Raw genomic sequence first — 25,472 nt, 5'->3', positions numbered from 1 at the left:
CACCACGTCCGGCTAATTTTTTTGTGTTTTTAGTGGAGACGGGATTTCACCGTGTTAGCCAGGATGGTCTCGATCTCCTGACCTTGTGATCCGCCCACCTCAGCCTCCCAAAGTGCTGAGATTACAGGCGTGAGCCACTGCATCTAGCCAATATTTTTTCTTTACTGAATACAAATGTATACTGAAATTGAAATGACTAGAAAAAGTAACTTCTGCAATTGAGATAGTATAATTTAATTTAAATACCAAAAAATGCTTTTTATTTAGTATAATTGGGCAATGCCCAATTTTCAGGATAATAATTTAAAACATAAATCAGCCAGCCCTTCCCTCTAGCTCCAAATAATTGACCCATTGCCAATTTAAAATATTAACAATAGTTAAATTGGCCTACTGTTAGATCTAATATAATGTTGCTTTATGCAAAACAGCATCAATGTCCTCTGTTTGTGTTTTGTGTAGACGGAATTTAGAAAACCTTGATTACAAAATTACATATATAGACATTGGCCTACAAATCAAATGTATATGTTAATTTTAAAAGTAATTTTTTTTTTTTCTGAGACAGAGTCTCACTCTGTAGCCCAAGCTGGAGTGCAGTGGTGCGAGCTCGGGCTCCCTGCATTCTGCCTCCCGGGTCCCGGTTAAAGCAATTCTCCTGCCTTAGTCTCCCGAGTAGCTGGGATTACAGGCACGTGCCACCATGCCCAGCCACCGCACCCAGCCAAAAGTGAATTTTTATTAGAAATATTTTAATTCAATATTCGCAAAAGTGTTGTACAACAGTAAAACAAAAGACAAAATTCTCAGAAGCAAAATAGAAAAATCTAATGATTTTAATTAAATAGTTTTAATGACATAGTTTATGTTAAAATCTTTGAAGTCATAGCCTAGTTACTCACCCAGGTATTTTATTACACTCCAGATGAATCACATAAAAGATGCAATATTACTATATAATCTTATGTACTATATACAATTATATAATATATGAAATATGCAGTTTAAAATATATAATAGTTAAAATAATCAAATAAATATTATAACAAAAACTTTTTTCAACTTTTATTTTAGGTACAGATTATGCATGTGCAGGTTTGATACACAGGTATTATATATTGCAACCAGGTAGTGAGTATAGTGCCTAATGCTATAGTATAAGGTAATTTTTCAACCCATACTCGCCTGTCTTCGTCCTCCTTATAGTAGACCACAGTGTCTATTGTTCCCATGTTTATGTCCATGTGTACTGAATGTTTCGTTTCCACTTATAAGTGAGAACATGCAGTATTTGTTTTTCTATTCCTGCATTAATTCACTTAGGATAATGGCCTTCTCCTCCAACCATGTTACTGCAAAGAACATAATTTCATTCTGTTTTATGGCTGTGTAGTATTCTGTAATGTATGTACACACCATTTTCTTTATTCAATCCAGTTCTGATGGGCACCTAGGTTGATATCATGTTGTTGCTCTTGTGAATAGTGTGGTGATGAACATATAAGCATATGTGTCTTTTGGCTTAATGACCTACTTTTCTTTGGGTATATACCTAGTAATGGGATTACAGTGTCAAATGGTACCTCTTTTTTAACTTCTTTGAGAAATCTCCAAACTGCTTTTCACAGTGGCTGAACTAATTTAAATTCCCACAGTGTATAAGCCTTCCATTTGCTCCACAGTCTTGCTCATATCTGTTGTTATTTGACACTTTTTGATAATAGCCATTTTGACTGGTTGAGACGGTTTCACATTGTGGTTTTGATTTGCATTTCTCTGATGATTAGTAAAAAATGTGCATTTTTTCATGTTTTTTGGCCACTTGTATGTCTTTTTTTGGGAAGTGTCTGTTCATGTCCTTTGCCCATTTTTTAATGGGGTTCTATGGTTTTTGCTTGTTGATTTGTTTAAGTTCCTTATGGATCCTGGATGTTAGACTTTTTTCAGATGCATAGTTTTAGAATATTTTCTCACATTCTATGGGTTGTCTGTTTATTAATAGTTTATTTTGCCATACAGAAGCTCTGCAATTTAATTAGGTCCCCTTGCCTTTTTTTATTTTTTTTTTCTGTTGCAATTGCTTTTGGAGAACTAGCCAAAAGTTATTTGCCAGGGCCAATGTCAAGAAGGGTATTTCTTAGGTTTTCTTCTAGAATTTAGATAACTTAAGGTCTTACATTTAAACCTTTATTTCATCTTCAGTTAATTTTCATATGGTGAAAGGTAAGGGTCTAGTTTCATTCTTCTGCATATGGTTAGCCAGTTATCACAGCACAATTGATTAAATAAGGTGTTCTTTCCCCATTGCATATTTTTGTCAGACTTGTCAAAAATCAGTTGATGGTAAGTGTATGGCTTTATTTCTGAGTTTCCTAATCTGTTAAATTGGTTTAGATGGCTGTTTTTGTACCAATACCATGCTTTTTCGGTTACTGTAGCCTTACAATATAGTTTGAAGTTGAATAGTTTGATGTGTCCAGCTTTGTTCTTTTGGGTTACAATTGCTTTGAATATTCAGCCTCTTTTATGGTTCCGTTTAAATTTTAGAACAGTTTTTTTTTAAACTCTATGAAGAATGACATTGATTATTTGATAGGAATAACATTGAGTCTGTAAATTGCTTTGGACAGTATGGCCAGTTTAATAATATTGCTTCTTTTAGTCCATGAACCTGGAATGATTTTTCCATTTACTTTTGTTGTCTCTGATTTTTCTGTTTTCTCTTTCTTTTGAGCTGGAAGTTCTCGGTGACATTTATTGACAGCAGTTTATACACTTGTTTTCTTCTCATTATTTATTTCAGCAATGTTTTGTAGTTCTCCTTATAGAGACCTTTCACTTCCCTTGTTAGCTGTATTCCTAGGTATTTCATTTTCTTTATGGCTATTGTAAGTGGGATTGTGTTCTTGAGTTAACTCTCATCCTGAACATTATTGAGGTATAGAAGTGCTACTAATTTTTGTACAATTTAAGTAAGATATCCTGAAACCTTACTAAATTTTTTTTATCAGTTCTAGAAGCCTTTTGATAGATTGTTTAGAGTTTTCTAGGTATGGAATCATAACATCAGTGAAGAGAGATAATTTGACTTTTTCTTATCCTATTTGGATACCTTTTATTTGTTTCTCTTGCCTGATTGTCCTGGCTACAACTTTCAGTAATATGTTAAATAGGAGTCCTGAGAGTGTTTTAGTTCTCAAGGGGAATGGTTCCAGCATCTACCTGTTCAATATGATGTTGGCTGTGGGTTTGACATAGATGGCTCTTACAATTTTGAGGTATATTTCTTCAATGCCTACTCTGTTGAGGGTTTTTAATCATAAAAGGATATTGGATTTTATTGAAAGTTTTTGCTGCAACTTTTGAAATAATCATATGGTTTTTGTTTTTAATTCTCTTTCTGTGGTGAATCATATTTATTGATTTGCATATGTTGAACCAGGCTTGCATTCCAGAAGTAAAGCCTACATTATCATGGTGTATTAACTTTTTGATGTGTTGCTGGATTTGGTTTGCATCTTGTTGAGGATTTTTGCATCTATGTTCTTCAGAAATACTGGCCTGAGATTTTCTCTTTTTATTGTCTCTGCTAGATTTTTGTATTAGGCTGATACTGGCTTCATAAAATGAGTTAAAAAGCTCTTCCTCCTCACCTTATTTTGAATGATTTCAGTAGGATTGGTATAAGTTCTTCTTTCTATATGTAATAGAATTCAACTGTGAATCCATCTGGTCCAGGGCTTTTTGTATGTTATCAGGTTTTTATTACTTATTCAATTTCAGAGATCGATTTTGGTCTATTCAAGTTTTCAATCTCTTTCTGATTCAATCTGGATAGTTTGTATGTTTCTAGAAATGTATTTATTTCCTCTAAATTTCTAACTTGTGCACATAGACTTGTTCATAGTAGTTTCTGAGAATCTTCTGTATTTCTGAGGAATAGACTGTACTATCATCTTTGTCATTTCTGATTGTACTTATTTGGATTTTCCTTTTTTTCTTTGTTAATATAGCTAGCAGTCTATCAATTTTGTTTATTTTTTTCAAATAACCAATTCTTGATTTTATTGATCTTCTGTATGGATTTTTGCATCTCAATTTTATTCAGTTCCTCTCTAATTTTAGTTATTTCTTTTTTTCTCATTGATTTGAGATTGTATTCTTCTTTTCAATTTTTTCTACTTCCTTGAGGTACAAAGGTAGATTGTTAATTTGAGATCTTTCTAACTTCATTATGAAGGCATTTAGTGCTAAAAAATTTCCTCTTAAGACTGCATTCCAAGGAGAATGGTGTGAACCCAGGAGGCAGAGCTTGCAGTGAGCAGAGATTGTGCCACTGCACTCCAGCCTGAGCTGCAGAGCAAGACTCCTTCTCAAAAAAAAAAAAAAGACTGCATTCCAGAGATTTTCACAATTTGTGTCCCTATTTTCACTAATAAAATAATGATTTTATTTCTGCCTTAATTTCAATGTTGACTTAGCAGTTATTCAGGATCAAGTTGTTTAATTTCCATGTATTTAGTAGTTTTGAGAGATCTAGTATGGATTTCTATTTCTAATTGCATTGTGATTCAAGAGTGTGCTTGATATGATTTTAACTTTTTTTGAGTGTATTGACATTTGATTTATGGCCATGCACGTGGTTGATCTTGAAATATGTTCCATGCGCTGATGATAAGAATGTATATTCTGTGGTTCTTGGGTAGAGAATTCTGTAGATGTATATTTGGTCTAATTGGGCAAGTCTCAAGTTTAAGTCCAAATTGTCTTTGTTAGCTTTCTGCCTCAATGATCTGTTCAATGCTGGCAACAGGACGTTGAAGTTTCCCACTATTATTGGTTATCTAAGTCTTTTTGTCGGCTGAGAAGTATTTGTATTATGAATCTGGGCATGCCAATGTTGGGTGCGTACGTATTTAAAATAGTTAAGTCTTCTTGTTGGACTGTATCTTTTATCTTTATGTAATGTCTTTCTTGAATTTTACTTCTTTAAAATCTGTTTTACCTGATATAAGAATAGCTACTGCTGCTTTTTTTTTTTTTTTTAAATGGAGTCTCACTCTGTCACCAGGCTGGAGTGCAGTGGCGAGATCTTGGCTCAATGCAACCTCCACCTCCGGGGTCCATGCAATTCTCCTGCTTCAGCCTCCCGAGTAGCTGGTACTACAGGCATATGCCGCCATATCTGGCTAATTTTTTTGTATTTTTAGTGGAGATAGGGTTTCACCATGTCAGCCAAAATGGTCTCGATCTCTTGACCTCATGATCTGCCTGCCTCAGCCTCCCAAAGTGCTGAGATTACAGGTGGCCTCTGAGTATCATTAAATGTGAGATGAACCTCTTGAAGACAGCAGATTGAGACTGTTTGGGTCTTTGTCTTAATCCAACGTGCCACTCTGTGCCTTTTAAGTGGGGTGTTTAGCCCATTTACATCCAGGATTAGTATTGATATTTGAGATTTGCTCTTGTAATTGTGTTGTTAGCTGGCTGTTATGTAGACTTGATTGTGTGATTGCTTTATAGTGCCTGTGGGCTATGTGCTTAATGGTAACAGATGTCATTCTTTTGGTTCCATATTTAGCACTCCTTTAAGGACCTCTTATAAGGCTGGTCTGGTGGAAATGTATTCCCTCAGCATTGGCTTGTCTGAGGATTTTATTTCTCCCTTATTTAATGAAGTTAGTTTGTCAGGACATAAAATTTTGGTTGGAATTTCTTTTCTTTAAGGGTGCTGAAAATAGACTCTCAATCTCTCCTGGCTTTAAGGTTTTTCTTTTGTTAACCTTGGTGAATCTGATGACTATATGCCTTGGGGATGGGGATCTTGTATAATATCTAGCTGAGTTTCTCTGTATTTCTTGGATTTGTAGGTCAATCTCACTAGCAAGATTAGAAAAATTTTCATGAAATATATCCCATTTATTCTCTCTTTTTCTCTCTCAGGAATGCCAATAATGCATATATTTAGTCTCTTTATATTATCCCCTATATCTAGAAGTTTGCTCATTTTTAAAAATTCTTTTAAATTTGTTTTTGTATGAGTGAGTTGATTTGAAGAACTAATCTTCGAGGTCAGAGATTCTTTCCTCTGCTTGGCCTATTCTACTTTTAATATTTACAATTGTATTCTATAATTCTGCAGTGAATATTTTAGCTCTGGAAGTTTAGTTTGGTTCTTTTTTAAAAAGACTATTCCATCTTTCAGTTCTTGGATGGCTTTACTGGATTCCTTGAGATGGGTTTCAACTTTCTTCTGAATCTCAATGTTTCCTTGCCATCCATCCAGATTCTGAATTATAAATTTGTCATTTCTGTCACTTCAGACTGGTTAAGAACCACTGATGTGGAGCTAGTATACTCGTATGAAGGTAAAGGGACACTCTGGCTTTTTGAATTGCCAGAGTTCTTGTGCTGGTTCTTTTTTACCTGAGATGATTGGTGTTCATTTAACGGTGGTATAATTTGAGTATAGTCAATTGGCTTCACAGGGCCAAGGTTCTGTGCAGGGCTTTTATTTGTGGCTAAATTTGTGTCCTTGGTTTCACAGGGATGTATATTAGCAAGGTATGTTTGGTGCTTTAAAAAATTAAATATAAAAAAATTATTCAAATTTATTTTACTAACTTGTAAAAATAAATGTCAGTTTTCAAACCTGTATATATTTGCCAATTTGAAACAACAGTTGCCTGATGGTAATGCCTTTGAGTGGTGGTGATGATTCACTGCCTTTCCATACATTTACCAAGGTAATATGGGTTGTTTCTGGCTCCCAAGGAATAAAAAAACTTACACTCTTTCAAGAAATATACTTTTTTAAATCCTCCCCAAATTTATTATGACCTCTTCTGTAGAAATACATCAGAAAATCAAGAATATTGAAAAATATTCAGATTTAAAAAGGCAGACCCAGAAAAAAAAATATGGGAAAGGTAAACTATTCCCAAAATAGCAAGTATAGAAGACAAGTAATACATTGAAAAACCTATAAAAGAAGCAACAGTCATTCTTAAATATGACAAGGGTACCTTCTAATAGGCCAGTGCTAGGCATAGATGCCTATGGAAAAGAGAACACATATACTATCCAGGTAGCATTTCTGATGGAGAGTTCCAATGTGTATTCAAATTAAATAAATCCTTCACAAGAATGATAGCACCATGAAAAAAAAATTTTATTTTGTTTTTCATAATCATATTCCCAGCACCTGATACCCCACTTGGTATTATGGTTAGCATTGATAAATACTAAGTGAATATACAAATGAATGAACTACTTGAATAGAAGCCACTAATAATTTACACAATGTGGTAAAAATAAAAATTCCATCAGGACAAAGTCATATCCTAAACTTGCATGATTTAAAGGGACAAATTTTATGAAGTGGTATTCAAAATGATATTTTTAAATACATGTAAATCACAAAAGAATTCTAGGTTTCCTTGGAGACATAACAGATTCTAGGTCTGGTAGAACAGTACAAGATATGCCTAAAACATTTTTTTCAAACAATAATGTAAAGGACTTAATAATATACCTTTTTTAGTAAAAAATACAAGGGGACAAAATAAAGATTACCAGTGATAAATACTGAAATATTTAAAGATAATTTAATATAATATAATATCTACAATGGGCTTCAACATAATCTATTGGGTATGGGTATAATGTAGGATTTAGAGATGAAACACAATTGATTCTGAGCTGATAAATGAGAATTAGGTGGTGGGTCCAAGATGGTCCATTATGCCAGACTCTACATTTTTGCATAAGTAAACTTTCCTCTTATAAATTTCACCAGTGTACTTGATATGTAATGTATCCTGATGTACAGGTAGCTTTTTTCAAAGATGAAATTTTGTCTTAAATGGTACCTTGTTTCTTCAGGCTGTATATGCTTGATATTCAAGCAAATGTTTAAAAATTAAATAAAATAGGAAAATAAATATATAGTACACATATTATTTATCCCTTTCTGGCACCTTGGCCAATCTTTTTCTTATAAAATGACCTGTCTTGCTTAGACATAGGTAGGCAAGTCAAGCCAAGTAGACAACTCCTCTGGAATGTTATTCCACAGTTTTGAATAAACTTAAGCTTAACACTTGTTATTGTCCTTGAAAAGTTAAGATGTATAAGATACCAGGGGCCATGATGTATGGCAATTAGTAAGAACCTATCCAGGAGATGCAGAGATTAACTGGAATCAGAACAGTCTTTTGATCATTTGAATTCAGCCATACCTAAATGCCTGTGTGAAAATAAATGTTGCTTATTTTTTCAGTTATTTTAATATTGGATTCTTTAGCATTCAATCTAAATATATATATTAATAAATATAGAAATAATGAAGCTTAATCACACAGTCAATAGATAAATTATTTGAGATAGTTCTTGTAAATAGACTAGTCTCCATATTGTATGTGGAAGGGACTAGGCAAATAGTACATATTTAATCTGATGCAGGAAGGTGAAGATTTAAGCTAAAATGAGGAACAGGCCCAGAACAATTGGCTTAATGGATTAACAACAATATTATCAGTGAATGGACCAGCTGTTTAAGGGAACAAGGTCAAAAGGATAGCCAGGATTACCTTTACTGCAATGTATATGCAAATACCTTAGGTATGTTAAACTTAAAATTATTGAGCAAATAAAGTTTTAAAAAATGAGCTCTGAGATACAAAAGAGAAGTAAGGCAGAAAAATCAGAATAATGGTAAGTAGAAAGTGGAAAGAAAACTCCCAATCATAATTAATATATATTTTTAAGCCAGACTCGCCAAAAACTTGTCCTCAATTCTTCAGTAAGAAAGAGGTAAAAGCTTAACATCAGAATCACAGTTTAATGTATTAGTAACTATAAATAAATAACAGTATAAAGAAATTTATAATTTTAGAGCATATTCAACCTCAGCTTTTTTAAAAGATTAGTTTTCTGGAGATAATTACTTTTTCTCTTCATGTTTTTAATGCCTAGTTTATAAACAATATAAAACTAAACTTCCTGGTCAGTTTTGTACACCAAAACGTATGAATTTTGAGGCTTTTATATCATTATTAAAGAGCAAGAATTTTCATACTGAGATGAAGTAAAACCATGCAAATACACATTAAGGAACAATGCCTTATTAAGCTTCATTTCTGTTGATTATGCTATGAAATATAGTAAACATAGAATCCATTGCTGATTATTATAGAAAGCAATGAATAATTTGTTGGAATAAGTAATATTTTAAACTGTAAATGACTGTGTTGCTCTGAGAATATTTTGTTTTACTCGAATAGTATTCAATGTTTGGTAAGAAAAACATAAACAAAAGTTTCAAAAAAAGTGTTTCCAAGTATAAATTTGTCAACAGAAATGCATTTCCATTTCAAATACAAATGTATGTGTATTCTACTTATTTTTATATTCATGGAAATTCTCACTTCTGTTTGTACAGATAAGCAAAGCTTAACTTCATTCAATTTTCTATATTTCCCGCCTATTTCAAAAAAAAAAAACAGGCTAAAATGTTTTTATTGTTTCCTTTAAAGTTGTTAAAAATTACCATAGCAAAATTTTGTGGCTATCTTTCTAACAGTCTCATTTTAATGCATTAATCTATACGGATACTGAAGGAGTTAAGGACGTAATACCCCAATATGCCACGACCTGGCATATAGATTATTTGGAGTTGAAAGCACTTAGGAAGCAGCAGTTGTAGAAAGAGCCATCTGAATTGCCTTTGCTTATCTATAGCAAGCCATAAAAATACCTGCGAGAAAGCTGCCTTCCCTGCAATAACACTAGAAGATAACCCTTATTGCCAGTGAGACTGAGAATTGATGTTGCAATGGAGCTGTATAAATAAACTTACTAAAATATCCCTTATCTCCCACTAGCTTTACACCTTTCCATGTATCTCTAAATGAATCCCCTGGAATTTATTGCCCTTAGCTCTGACCCCTCTTTCTTGTCATTTCTTCACAAAATTCATCATTTTTTGATGAAAAAGTGTAAAAGCTTTCTGTTTTGGCCATTGCTTTGGCTCTCCACTCTGTGAAAATCCCCATGTACATGTAAAATTAATAAAATGTGTGTTTTAATCCTATCACTCTATGTTTTGTCAGTGTAGTTCCTAGACCCAAAAGAAGATCTCACTTAAGAACCAAGATGAGTAAATGGGGATCCCTACAATACTTCACCAATATTTAACGTAGTTCCACAGGAAAAAAATCAAGAAATTAAAACCTTGATATTAATATTTTGAAACCCTCATGATAATGAATTTAAGTGGATAAATATACATTTGCTAATTTACAGAAAGACATAAATTTCTCTTTAGAAATGGTCTCTGTAGCTATTGTCTAATTTTCAAGGAAAAACTTAAATTGAAGACATCTCAGTATGCCTTTGGGAGCTTTTAAATGATTTCTCTGATGGTAATCAAATCAGATAATTACTTACTTAACATACAGAGGTAAAAAAAACACTTAGGAAACTTTATAAGGCATTGTCTTTAATCGTGTTTTTATTCATTATTTTATTTATTTGACAACTATTTACAAAAGTTTATTACATGCCTAACCACCCTATTGGGTTCTATGTACAAGGTAGTGAAAGCAACAGATATAATCTCTCCTCTCCTCATATGGGGTTGGAAAAAAAGTCAAAGTCCTAAAATTTATAGAAATTATAAATGCACAGATAACTGCAAAATGTAAAGTGCAGATGGAGGAAACTTATTGGAGGCTATTATAGAGGACTGTGGAAAGTGCACATTCAAAGGTATCACACAAAAGTTAACTGAGGAGATGATATATAAGGTGAAACCTCCAGAATGATTTATCACTATAGAAGTGCACTCCAGACAAATGACCAGCCTGTCTGATGGCCTTAATGCTGAAAAGTTATTTGTATAGTCATTGAACGATATAAAGGCCACGTTGACATTGGCTGTTGGGGAACAAGTGTTAGAACATCACAAGATTTGGCTGGGGTGCTACAGCCCCAGACCAAAGAAAACCCTGTATGCCAGACTAGAAAGCATAGATTTTATTCTGAATGGAAAATCTCTGCAATATAAAGCAGATGTTTGGGGTGGGGTTGGAAGTGTTTCCTGGTGTTGCCGTTACATAATGTGATTTATGCTGTAAAACCATAATGTGATTTATGCTGTAAAACATATCACTTAGGTATGTATGAAGAATGCACTGGAGTTTAGAAGTCTAGTGATTATACCTTGGGTATTCCACCTATAAAAATACAATATTGAGAGGTGTGGTGGTTCTAACCTGTAATCCTAACACCAGAAAGACAAGATGGAAGGATCAGTTGAGCCCAGGAGCTTGAGAATTTCAACACTGCCCAGCCCCAGCAACATAGATAGACTCCATATAGAAAAAAATAAAAATAAAAATAAATAAGAAATTAGCCTGGTGTGGTGGCACATACCCATTGTTCCAGCTGCTGGGGAGGGTAAGGTAGGAGGATCATTTGAGCTCAGGAGGTAGAGAAGGCAGTAAGCCATAATTGCTCACTGCACTCCAGCCTCAGTGACAGAGTAAGATGCTGTCTCAAAAAAATAAAAATAAAAATAAGAAAAAACATTGGAACCTCATACAAATAAGTGAGAGTTTTCTGTATATAAATAGAATTATATATAATTCTTTGAAGTGACACTTCCAACTTAAGTGAAAATTCTGATATTCAAATGTGTCATTTCTCTGAAAAACTATATACTGAGCTACAGATGAAAACACATGTTTTAACATACTGCATTTGACACTTTCAGAGCTTGAACCCAGGAGTTTAAGGCTGCAGTGAACTATGACTGTGACACTAGGCAGCAAAATGAGACTCTGTCTCAAAATTGCATTACATTAAAAAATAAAGTAAAAACACTGCATTATAATCTCTCTTACTACTATTTTTATGTATGTAGTTATTTTTATTCTTGTAAATACATACTTCTGAATTCATTTGTTACATGGGTGGGTGTTCTGTCTCTAGAATAAAGTGGGAGGTAATATCACGCAATGAACAAAGCAACCCATCACAACAAAGAATATTTCAGCCTCAAATCGTGTCAAGTTTGAGAAAGGCTGATATACCAAGACCATGTAAGTAACATAAAATGAGAACAATAAAACATAGGGCTTTTTTCTTCCAAAATCTATATATTTTATAATCAAAGATACATTCACAATGATGAATGTCAAGGGTCAGTGGTTTTCATTTCAGACTGTCAAAGGGAATGGTATAACTCAGGTATAGACTGTAGTGTGCTTGCTCCGATTACGATGGCCCTTCACTTTTAGTCCATTATTTAGACACACTTAGGCATTTTAGAAATAACAAAAATATAATTGTGATGTCTTAATTTTTAAATGTTGCCAGTAAAACCACATTTGTTTTTAAAGTTGATATGGATTGGCTAAACATGGGACAAACTTCAGGTTTAATTCAGCAGAATTTGGTAATATGGTGTTATTTGATGCTTTTTTTTTGAGAACTATTTCAGTGTTATTTTGAGAACTATTTCAGTGTTAATTGAAATTGTCTGGGAAGACACAGAGGAGGTGAGGATGCAGATTGACTTTGTATAGATACGGTTTTTGAAAATTTTGCTCTGCAAAGAAATCAGTAATGAGGTTATAGCTATAAAAAAGACATAGGTTCAAGTTTGAAATATTTTTTACATTTGCATATATTTTTTATTTTGTGTTGGGAATTTTAGAGCATGTCTGTTTGCTAATAAGTATGATTCAGTAGAGAGTTACCAACTGAAAACATGAGAGAAAATCAATAATTTCAATAATCAGTCTCAAAAAGATAAAAATAGAATCCAGAGCAAAACGGAAGGCTTGATTCTATAAAGAGAGATTATAAATTCACACTAATAGGGAAGCAAATAAAGACAAGGTAGCTAGTACAGAAAGGATCAGACATTTGGAGGTGAGATTAAAACAAAATCTATTTCTTTTTAGGTTATAGCAGCATATACTGGCTAAATGTTATTTAAGTATATATACCTGGAATTTCACCTGGCCATATATACTGATATTAGCAGTAATATCTAAAGAAATAAACATTTGATGTGCATTGAATTTCTCTGTATTATATGTGTCCTACTGATGCAATTGGTATAATGTCTACAACTTATTTCCATAATCTTTAAAAAATGTGTAGTAGTCTTTGGACATGTTTATCAATAATTTTTCAAGCAGTCTGATTCACTACAAATCCAGTTATTAATTTTGCATGCATAACTATGCTTCATTATGGTTAACATCAAAATTGTTGTTCACATGAGAGAAAAATCTCCTAATGGATACAAATATATGAGATATATTTATACACACATACATATGCATATGTTTATGTCACTCATTTGAAAAACAACCTATTTAAGAAAAAGAGGGAAAATTAATCCTGAAAGGAATACATAATATTGAATTAGAAATGTAGACTTAATTGTCAAATTAATATTGTAGGTAGCAGCATACAACAGCATTTTATTTTTGAATAATTATTTAAATAAAAAAGAAAACCTTGTAATATTTTACTCTTTTCCTTAGCAGTTGCTTTTGAACAGCTGCATGCCATTAGTGTTTTAATCTGCTGATCAACCAAAATGATAACTTGACACAGAAATACTTGCTTCCAATTATCAACAGTAATACAATTGATATTCATTCTAATATGTGACAATTTCATAGTCACAATAGTCATATATATGATGTATATATATCATTTGAGATATATATGATATATATTTATATATATCATATATATATATATATCAGTTGAGAAGCACTACTGGTTTAATGAGTAATAGCACAATATTTTAGTTGCTTTCCAGCATTCGTTCTGAAAGTGAGGTTCTTAGACCACCAGCATAAATTTCACAGCGAAGTTGTTAAATATGCATATTTTGGGGTTTCATTCCAGACCTACTGAATCAGAGTGTGTATATATATATATATATATATATATACGACTATTGTGACTATGAAATTGTCACATATATATATATATATATATATATGGGTTCAGGGTCATACTTATGTCTATCAATATGTTAAAAATTCTTTTTAAAAATGCTTCCATTTGTAATAAATTTGAGTAGTGTTAATATTGTTACTTTTCTAGACATTATTAGTTCAACTTAGTATATTAAAATATGATAAATGTTGCAGTAAATAAAATTCAGCTGTTTACCACATTGTCTTAAAATATATCTGGTCACAAAAAATTTATTTACCCTCAAAGATAACCTACCAACATTCCCTGAGAAATTAGACACTACTGTTTCAGTCATCAAAGAACAAAATGATGTTTTGGGGAATTTGCCATGCCTTCATGTTTAAGGGGAAGAGAAACTACCTCTGTAAATATATATACTGATTAATGGCAAAGTTGTGTGTGTGTGTGTGTGTGTGTGTGTTTATTTTAATGATATCCCCTCTGTCCTTTTGAGCCAATTTTATAGTAAGGAATAAAATAAAAACCATCTGAAAATCTTTAATATAAAATGTCTTTTTATAAAATCAATTCCACCACTCTTCCATAAATTTCTCTCCCGTCAGTCTCCCAGAATCAGAAACTTTCCTCCCTCACTATTCTGTGATTGTATTTGCTAAAGAAGAAGGGGACTTTTTAACAAATTCCAGCAGCCAGGACATGGAAGATTCAGGAAAGTCATGAATTCATAAGAGAACATTTTAATAGTACTCTTTTTTCCTGGATAGTATGCCTTTAACTTTATAGAAAATTGAATACAAAATGTTGGTGACAACAACTATATAAAAGAATATTTTATTGTGGCCTAGTTGGTAATAGAGTTGCTTGTACCCAATCGTAACTCAGTTAAGCATTTTGTAACATCAAGATCTCACCCAGTGGAGTGCTGAGGCTGGCTCATACCAGCTTACATCAGATGCATCTCTTCCCAAATTCATGCTCAATGACATCATATGGGTAGCCTGAAATCAGCAATAGCCATCGGCAGCACGAAAATTAGATTTTTTTTTTCTAGAAAGCCAGTTGAGTAGCACTACTGGTTTAATGAGTAATAGGACAATATTTTAGTTGCTTTCCAGCATTCGTTCTGAAAGTGAGGTTCTTAGGCCACCAGCATAAATTTCACAGAGAAGTTGTTAAATATGTATATTTTGGGGTTTCATTCCAGACCTACTGAATCAGAGTACATGGAAAGAGCCCAGCGATCTGTTTTATCAAGCCTTTGGAGTGATTGTGACGCACACTAAAGACTATAAACTCCTTCTCTAAGAAGACAAAGTGTGTGTGTGAGTGTGAGTATGTGTGTGAATATGTACATGGGTGGTGGGGAAGGAAAAGAGAGAGTATATTGAATGATGAATAAGAAGCCATTTTCTAGATCCAGAACAGGAATTCATCACTGCTTAAAATTTCTGAGGAATTTTTTATGTCACTTTAGATTGCTTTAGGATAGGAATTAGTATACTAAGTCACGTGTGTATTTAGGTGGCCTTTGTTCCTATCACAGGCATGTCTCACATGAACTTGGGTCAATTCTTGATTTTAGATCTTTTAGGGAGATTTACTACTGCAACAGGTACTATAACAAATGGTGATTGAGTTATATGAATTTTACTTTTCTGAATTAGGTCTATGCCTTGAGTTTAGGTTCCCTACTGGAGGAGAAATGAACTAGAACTCTGCATTTGGAGATAGAAGACAGGACTTCATAAAAGCCTTTACGGAATAGTGGAGAAACTCCTGGACCTCCACAGTCCTTAGCTTTTACAACTGTAAAATACATTATGAATTAAGAATAAAATAATAAACATTTTATTTTGTTTGGAAATCACCTTAAAATGAGCTGTAAATGTGCTGAGATTTTTCCAGATACACTTCAAAACACAAAATATGAAAGCAAAAGTAATTCTGTTTTCTAAAAATAATTAATATAAAGAATGTGTTTCATTGCATTGTAATGTTCAAACAAACCACATCTATAATCAATATTATATGGGTGACTGGCCACTAAGTATTGTTTTCTCCTTTAAAAATATCCATTTCTAAATAGTAGGATTCCCTTTATTTTTTCAGTCAGATTTCAGATCTGTCTTTCCGAAAGATAAAAACTAAGAGAGCTGATCTCCTCATTTAACATCAAATTATTTACAATTAATAAATGTTATCACATATATGTTATCAATTTGTGTTTATATCTTGTAAGTTTGAATTCTGATTTGCTGCATGTAACTTGTAAGATAGATATTAGAACTTTTTTTCCTGGATATCCTAAAATATATCTGTAAAGGAAAAAATGCTTTACTACTTCCTATAACAACTTGACTCTTCTAGGCAGCTACAACATCCTTTTAGCCTAGGGTTTGATACTGTGGCATCACCCAACTTCAGATTGAATCCTGATTCCACCTCTTACTAGCCATGTTTCTATGCCTCAATTTTGTTGTCTTTAAAGTTGATATGATCATAATACTTACCTCAGAATAATGTTATGAGAATTAAATATAAAAATTCTCAAGATAATATCTGAATATGTTAAAAGACTCAGTAAATATCATCTATTCATTCTTACATTATCCATCTACTTTGAACCTCACAATGTAATTCACCATACTAACCAACTTAGAGAAGACATATGACATAGAATCTTCATAGAAGTAGAAAAAACTTTTGATAAAATTTAGTAACAATGTATGGTTAAAAAAATCATCAAACAGAAGGTAAAGGAAATTTTTCAACCTGATTAAAGTTTTCTGTTTATTTAAAAGCTAATCATATTTATTGATGAAAGACTGAATGTTTTCCCCTAACATCAGGAAAAAAAGAACGTGTACTCTCTTCAGTTCTACTGACATTTTACTAAAAGGTCTAGTCAATATAATTACTATAGATAACAATAATAATGACATTCAAATTGCAACAAAAAAAGTCGAACTCTGCCCACAGAGAATTTTGTTGAAGACCAATTGATCAGGGTTTCTCTAGAAATAAAATAGATGGACAGCCTATTGAGTACTGTTTTACCTATGTAAAAAGTCTAGTAGCCAAAAATTTGACTTCAGTCTCTATGCTGAAGAATCATACTTTTTCTCAACTTCCCTGAATAATATACTTTGGTTCTGTTTCCCCACTCAAATTTTATGTCAAATAGTAATTTCCAATGTTGGGGGAAGGACCAGTGGAAGGTGATTAGATCATAGAGTGATTTCCTCCTTGCTGCATTCATGACAATGAGTGAGTTCTATAAAGATGCCTGAAAATGGTAAAGCAACTTTGGAAATGGATAATTGGCAGAGGTTGGAACAGTTCGGAAAGTTTAGAAGAAGACAGGAAGATGTGGGAAAGTTTGAAACTTCCTAGACACTTGTTGAATGGTTGTGACCAAAATGCTGATATGAACAATGAAGTCCAGACTGAGGTGATCTCAGATGGAGGTGAGGAGCTTATCGGGAACTGGAGCAAAGTTCATTCTTGTATGCTTTAGCAAAGAGACTGGTGGCATTTTGCTACTGTCCTAAAGATCCAGGGAACTTTGACCTTGAGATAGATGATTTAGGGTATCTGGCAGAAGAAATTTCTAAGCAGCAAAGCATTCAACATGTGACCTGGTTATTTCGGAAAGTGTATACTCATATGCATGAACATAGAGATATCTGAAACTGGAAGGGAAGCAGAGCATAAAAGTTAGGAAAATTTGCTGCCCAGTCATGTGGTAGAAAAGAAAAACCCATTTTCTGGTGAGATATTCAAACCTGCTTCAGAAATTTTCATAAATAAAGAGGAACCAAATATTGTTAGCCAAGACAGTGGGGAAAATGTCTCCATAGAGGGGCTAGAGGTCAGAATGATATGGTTTGGCTCTGTGTCCCAACCCAAATCTCATGTTGAATCGTAATCCCCATGTGTTGGGGAGAGGGACCTGGTGGGAGGTGATTGGATCATGAGAGCAGATTGCCCCCATACTGTTCTCATGATAATGAGTGACTTCTCACAGGATCTAGTTGTTTAAAAGTATGCAGCACTTCCTCCTTCATGCTCTCTCTCTTCTGCTCTGTCATGGTAAGATGTGCTTGTTTCCCTTCTTCTTCTTCCATAATTGTAAGTTTCCTGAGGCCTCCTGGTCATGCTTCCTATTAAGCCAGTGGAACTGTGAGTCAATTGAATAAATCTCTTTTGTTCATCAATTACCTAGTTTCAGGTAGTTTTTATAGCAGTATGGGAACAGACTAATACAGAGACCTAAGTCAATTCACAGACAAATTGATTCCAGAGAACGCCTACTTACCCTGAGAAAGGACTTTGTGTTATTACAAGTATAGGTGTCCAAAAGTACCCACCAGAAATATTTCGCCAAATAGTCAACTGAGATTTGAGGCCATTTATTAAATGGATTTGTTGTTGGGGAGCAGAAAATAATCAGAATTTTGGAGAATTATTAGATGTCAGCTCTGAATGACACTGATTCTTGTAACCTACCACTTTAAGTAGGGCCTTAAAGTGGTCAGCTGATAGATGAGATCTTAACTGAAGTTAACTGAAAATGAATTAACTAGTCAGTCCATTAGCTGAGTTGGAAATTATTGTCCCTAGTTCCAGAAGGTAATATTTTAATAGACATACTTGAAAACTTGAAGAATGAGTTCTGTCAGTTAGTTCATTGAGTTGGATCTCTGAAACATGGGGTATAGATCATGACAGAAAACTAAATGGAAATTCCTGGAACATCCCTTCCCAATAAAGATAGTAAAATTCTGAGAAAATTTTATCAAATAATGCTTCCACCAAAGACTTGAAAGAATAAAAAAGATAAAATAATAACACCCACATTTAATTCACCAATTTGACCTGAGCAGAAGTGAAATAGGTCTTGGAGAATGACCATCGACTATCATAAACTTAAGCAAGTGGTGACTGCAATTTCAGTTGCTTTCCTGATTGTAGTACCTCTACCGGGGCAAAATCAACATTATTCATGCTACAGTATATGTAACTATTGACCGGACAAATGGCTTTTTAACGAAAAATTTGTAAGGACTATCAGAAGCAATTCACTTTGAGAAAAAACAGTGTACTGTGACAGTATTCCCTAAGAGTTATTTCAATTCTTATGTTCTTTGCCATAATATATTCTGCAGAGATCTTAAATGTCTTCAGGTTCCACAAACATTATATTGATCCAATAAATTGATAAAATTATGTTAATTATGAGAAAGGAGTAGCAGCAATATAAATGTCTTAGTAAGACCTATGCAAACTACAGGATGGAAGGTAAACCCCATAAAAATTTTGGGCCTGCAATCAAAAAGAAGTTTCTAAAGATTTAGTAGTGTTGACAATGTTGAGATATCCCAGCAATGTGAAAGACAAGTTGTTACATTCTATATTATGTATCCCGTATAGGAATCACGATGGTTGGAAGAACTTTTTGGATTCTGGAGGCAACATATCACCTTTGAGTGTTTCAATTTGACTTATTTAAAGATCACTGATAAAGCTGCCAGTTTTGAGTGGGGACCTGAGCAAGACAATGCTTTATAGCAAGTTTCTGCTGCAGCACAAAACACTCTACTGGCCCTTATGAATCAGGAAATTTAATTATACCTAAAGTGTTCATTGCAAATAGGTTGCTATAGAACCCTCTGGAAGGAACTAATTGGAAAAATCAAGGTACATAAGTCTAGGACTTTGGAGTTAATCTATGTCATCTCCTTCAGATAAGCCATTTCCTTTTAATAAATAGAATCAGGTCTACTAATAAGCTTTGGTAGATAGTGGACACCTAATTATGAGACACTAGGTGACCAAGCAGCCTGACCTTTGCATCATGAAATTCTCTAAGTTAACAGAACTATGTGCAGTGAACCTGGTTATACACTTGGTTCCAATAGAAAATTGGCCCTAAATCCATTTCTGATAGATTTTCTAGTTTATTTGCGTAGAGGTGTTTCTAGTATTCTCTGATGGTAGTTTGTATTTCTGTGGGATCGGTGGTGATATCCCCTTTATCATTTTTTATTGCATCTATTTGATTCTTCTTTCTTTTCTTGTTTATTAGTCTTGCTAGCGGTCTCTCAATTTTGTTGATCTTTTCAAAAAACCAGCTCCCGGATTCATTGATTTTTGAAGAGTTTTTTGGATAAATTCCTTGACACATACACCCTCCAAGACTAAACCAGGAAGAAGTTGAATCTCTGAATAGACCAATAAAAGGCTCTGAAATTGAGGCAATAATTAATAGCCTACTAACCAAAAAAAGTCCAGGACCAGACGGATTCACAGCCGAATTCTACCAGAGATACAAAGAGGAGCTGGTACGATTCCTTCTGAAACTATTCAAATCAATAGAAAAAAAGGGAATCTTCCCCAACTCATTTTATGAGGCCAGCATCATCCTGATACCAAAGCCGGGCAGAGACACAACAAAATAGAAATTTAAACCAATATCCCTGATGAACATCGATGCAGAAATTCTCAATAAAATACTGGCAAACCAAATCCAGCAGCACCCCAAAACCTTATCCACCATGGTCAAAGGGGCTTCTTCCCTGAGATGCAAGGCTGGTTCAACATATGCCAGTCAATAAACATAATCCAGCATATAAACAGAACCAAAGACAAAAACCACATGATTATCTCAATAGATGCAGAAAAGACCTTTGACAAAATTCAACAGCCCTTCAGGCTAAAAACTTTCAGTAAATTAGGTATTGATGGTATGTATCTCAAAATAATAAGAGCTATTTATGACAAACCCACAGCCAGTATCATACTGAATGGGCAAAAATCAGAAGCATTCCCTTTGAAAACTGGCACAACACGGGGATGCCCTCTCTCACCACTCCTATTCAACATAGTGTTGGAAGTTCTGGCCAGGCCAATCAGGCAGGAGAAAGAAATAAAAGGTATTCAGTTAGGAAAAGAGGAAGTCAAATTGTCCCTGTTTGCAGATGGCATGATTGTATATCTAGAAAACCCCACCATCTCAGCCCAAAATCTCCTTAAGCTGATAAGCAACTTCAGCAAAGTCTCAGGATACAAAATCAATGTGCAAAAATCACAAGCATTCTTAAACACCAATAACAGACAAACAGCCAAATCATGAGTGAACTCCCATTCACAATTGCTTCAAAGAGAATAAAATACCTAGGAAACCAACTTACAAGGGATGTGCAGGACCTCTTCCAGGAGAACTACAAACCACTGCTCAACTAAATAAAAGAGGACGGCCGGGCACGGTGGCTCATGCCTATAATCCCTGCACTTTGGGAGGCCAAGGTGGACGGATCATGAGGTAAGGAGATCGAGACCATCCTGGCTAACACAGTGAAACCCCGTCTCTACTAAAATTACAAAAAATTAGCCAGGCATGGGGGCAGGTGCCTGTAGTCCCAGCTACTTGGGAGGCTGAGGCAGGAGAATGGTATGAACCTGGGAGAAGGAGCTTGCAGTGGGCCAAGATCGCACCACTGCACTCCAGCCTGGGTGACAGAGTAAGACTCCATCACAAAAATAAATAAATAAATAAATAAATAAATAAATAAATAAATAGGACACAAACAAATGGAAGAACATGGAAAGGAAGAATCAATATCATGAAAATAGCCATACTGCCCAAGGTAATTTATAGATTCAGTGCCATCCCCATCAAGCTACCAATGACTTTCTTCACAGAATTGGAGAAAACTACTTTAAAGTTCATATGGAACCAAAAAAGAGCCCGCATTGCCAAGTCAATCCTAAGCCAAAAGAATAAAGCTGGAGGCATCATGCTACCTGACTTCAAACTATACTAAAAGGCTACAGTAACCAAAACAGCATGGTACTGGTACCAAAGCAGAGATATAGACCATTGGAACAGAACAGAGTCCTCAGAAATAATACCACACATCTACAACCATCTGATCTTTAACAAACCTGACAAAAACAAGCAATGGGGAAAGGATTCCCTATTTAATAAATGGTGCTGGGAAAACTGGCTAGCCATATGTAGAAAGCTGAAACTGGATCCTTTCTTTACATCTTACACAAAAATTAATTCAAGGTGGGTTAAAGACTTAAATGTCATACCTAAAACCATAAAAACCCTAGAAGAAAACCTAGGCAATACCATTCAGGACATAGGCATGGGCAAGGACTTCATGTCTAAAACACCAAAAGCAATGGCAACAAAAGTCAAAATTGCCAAAGGGTATCTATTTAAACTAAAGAGCTTCTGCACAGCAAAAGAAACTACCATCAGAGTGAACAGACAACCTACAGAATGGGAGAAAATTTTTGCAATCTACTCATCTGAGAAAGGGCTAATATCTAGAATCTACAAAGAGCTCAAACAAATTTACAAGAAAAAAACAAACAACCCCAACAAAAAGTGGGTGAAGGATATGAACAGACACTTCTCAAAAGAAGACATTTATGCAGCCAAAAGACACATGAAAAAATGCTCATCGTCACTGGCCATCAGAGAAATGCAAATCAAAACCACAATGAGATACTATCTCACACCAATTAGAATGGTGATCATTAAAAAGTCAGGAAACAACAGGTGCTGGAGAGGATGTGGAGAAATAGGAACACTTTTACACTGTTGGTGGGACTGTAAACTAGTTCAACCATTGTGGAAGATAGTGTGGCGATTCCTCAAGGATCTAGAACTAGAAATACCGTTTGACCCAGCAATCCCGTTACTGGGTATATCCCCAAAGGATTGTAAATCATGATGCTATAAAGACACATGCACACATTTGTTTATTGCGGCACTATTCACAATAGCAAAGACTTGGAACCAACCCAAATGTCCATCAATGATAGACTGGATTAAGAAAATGTGGCACATATACACCATGGAATACTATGCAGCCATAAAAAATGATGAATTCATGTCCTTTGTAGGGACATGGATGAAGCTGGAAACCATCATTCTCAGCAAACTATCGCAAGGACAAAATACCAAACACCACGTGTTCTTACTCATAGGTGGAAATTGCATAGTGAGAACACTTGGACACAGGAAGGGGAACATCACACACTGGGGCCTGTTGTGTGGTGGGGGGAGAGGGGGATAGCATCAGTAGATATCCCTAATGTAAATGACGAGTTAATGGGTGCAGCACACAAAAATGGCACATGTGTACATATGTAACAAACTTGCACGTTGTGCACATGTACCCTAGAACTTAAAGTATAGTAAAATACACATATATATAAAGAAATATACATATATATGTGCATATATGTATATGTATATGTCTATATGTATATGTGTATATATGTATATATGTATACATATGTGTGTATATATGTATACATATATGTGTGTATATATGTATACATATATGTGTGTATGTGTGTGTGTGTGTGTGTGTGTATATATATATATATATAAAGAAAATTGGCCCTAAATAAGAAGATATACCGTTTCACAGAATGGTTAGTTGTAATCCTGGAACAAAAAAGATTAGAACATATGGACAAAAAGCTATGGGGAGGAATCATGTGGATGGACATATGAGAGTAAGCAAAGTGAGTGTGAAGAATTTTTAGTTGCATATTAATTTTCAAAAGAGATCTTCATCATAGATGCACTAAAAACAAACAACAACAAAAGAACAGCAAGTAGACAAACTAACTCAACCTGTTAATATTAACCAGTTTCTGTCTTTTTGCCCCTGTCTTTGCCTCCATTGTACGAATGTTGGTAAAATGAAGACATAAATGCATTAATTATGAAGGGATGAAGGGTAAATAATATGCAGGGGCTCAAGCACATGGAAACCCCATCACCAACAATGATCTTTTCTCTGGCTGCTACTGAATATTAAATCTATCAGCAGAAGCAACATTAAGCCCCAATGCAACACTATTACTTGAAGCAAGCAATGAGTCACTCATTAGCAAATTAATTATTTTAGATCCCATCTGTAAAGCATAGCTAATAATGTTGATTGGAATTAATACAAATTCAAACTATGGGAATTTAATTTATTATTATGTTTATTATTTTCCTTACAAGCCAGTAGCCATCACTAACATCCAAGGGCTTAAAATGCATTTGATACACTTTCATGAAATACTGATTAACATGGCCTCCATAACAAGAAGTCCACTTGTTACCAAAAGAAATGTTGAATGGGCCAATCTATTGGTCTTATCATTGTACCCAGAAAGTGCCTGGGTGAGAAAACATTGAAATAGCCATTTCTTATGTGCAGCTTAGGAGCTAGCTTGGGTTTATGCACTGGAGTGAGGGAATGTCCATCATATCAAAAAATGTGACATAAAGTCTAAATCAAAAGCCATCATATGATATTGTGTCCTAAGTTGGCAGAATATTATCATTTGGGAAATGAGAGATTGAAATGAAATTATTCTCACCATCACTTCCAGTAATTTAGTTGAAAAAAATTTGTTCTCCATACTCATATATAATGGCTTTATAGGTCTAGAGTTCTTCCTTCCCAGTGGAGGAATGCTTATCCATGGCCATATTAAGAATTCCGTTAAACTTCAAGTTAAACTGTGACCCATTCACTCTTACCTCCATTTTTACCAAGAAACCAGGAGGCAAGGAAAAAAGTTGCAATCTTGGCATAGGTAATTAATTCCAATTATCAAGAGGTTGCAGAGCTGTTCTAATATAATGTGTACAGAATTTGTCATTTCAAAACCATGATTATTTCATAGAGTATTGGTGCTTTTTATAGAGCTTAAAGTAGACAGTAGCATAAATTAAAATTTATGAATATGGAATCTTAAGTTCTTAATTTTGATGGTAAATTGACAATGTAGCAGTGAAGAGGTAAGAGGGGTATAATAACCAGGGGCTTAGACACCACTTGATTAGTTCTGATTCACCCCACCAGATAAGCAACCTAGAGTAGAGTTGCAAGAAAAAAGTGAATGGATCATAAGATGGATGGTAAAAGAAGGAGGTGTTGAATATCAGATAATGCCTCAAAATCAAATGCAGCCTTGGGAGCTATAGTTGTCCCACTAATTTTTCTGAGATAAGTTTCACAGGGAAGGGAATAAACTAGAATCCCTAAGTAGTCATTACTAAACAGGGATAAACTTTTACAATAAGTAAATGAATTTTAGCAGCTCAAAAGGATTGTAGTTAACATTGTGGTAAGCCACCAAGATATGGCTTTAGGATGAAAGCATTTATTCCTCCATTTCCTGGAAGTGTAGACTGCTTATTGTTCACATCAGTCTTTCTTCAGGAACTGTCTCCAGTCAAAGAGAGTTTGGAAACATCACTCTTCCTGGGATCAGACCAATCTTAACACTGGTGACTGGGTAGTTATGAAGTTCATCTTCTTGCCTTAATTTGGACAACTCTGCTAACTTTAGAAACTTCCATGTTATTAGCCAAATACATGATAGTTCAATCTCTCTCTCACTCTCTCACTCTTTCTCTGATTTGCTCTTCTTATTTTCTCATCAGTATAGTTTTTAAGAACAATTCCTAA

Source organism: Pongo abelii, chromosome 3 (genome assembly GCF_028885655.2).
Source record: "Pongo abelii isolate AG06213 chromosome 3, NHGRI_mPonAbe1-v2.0_pri, whole genome shotgun sequence".
Lineage (NCBI taxonomy): Eukaryota > Metazoa > Chordata > Mammalia > Primates > Hominidae > Pongo > Pongo abelii.
Note: the sequence above shows the minus strand (reverse complement) of the source record.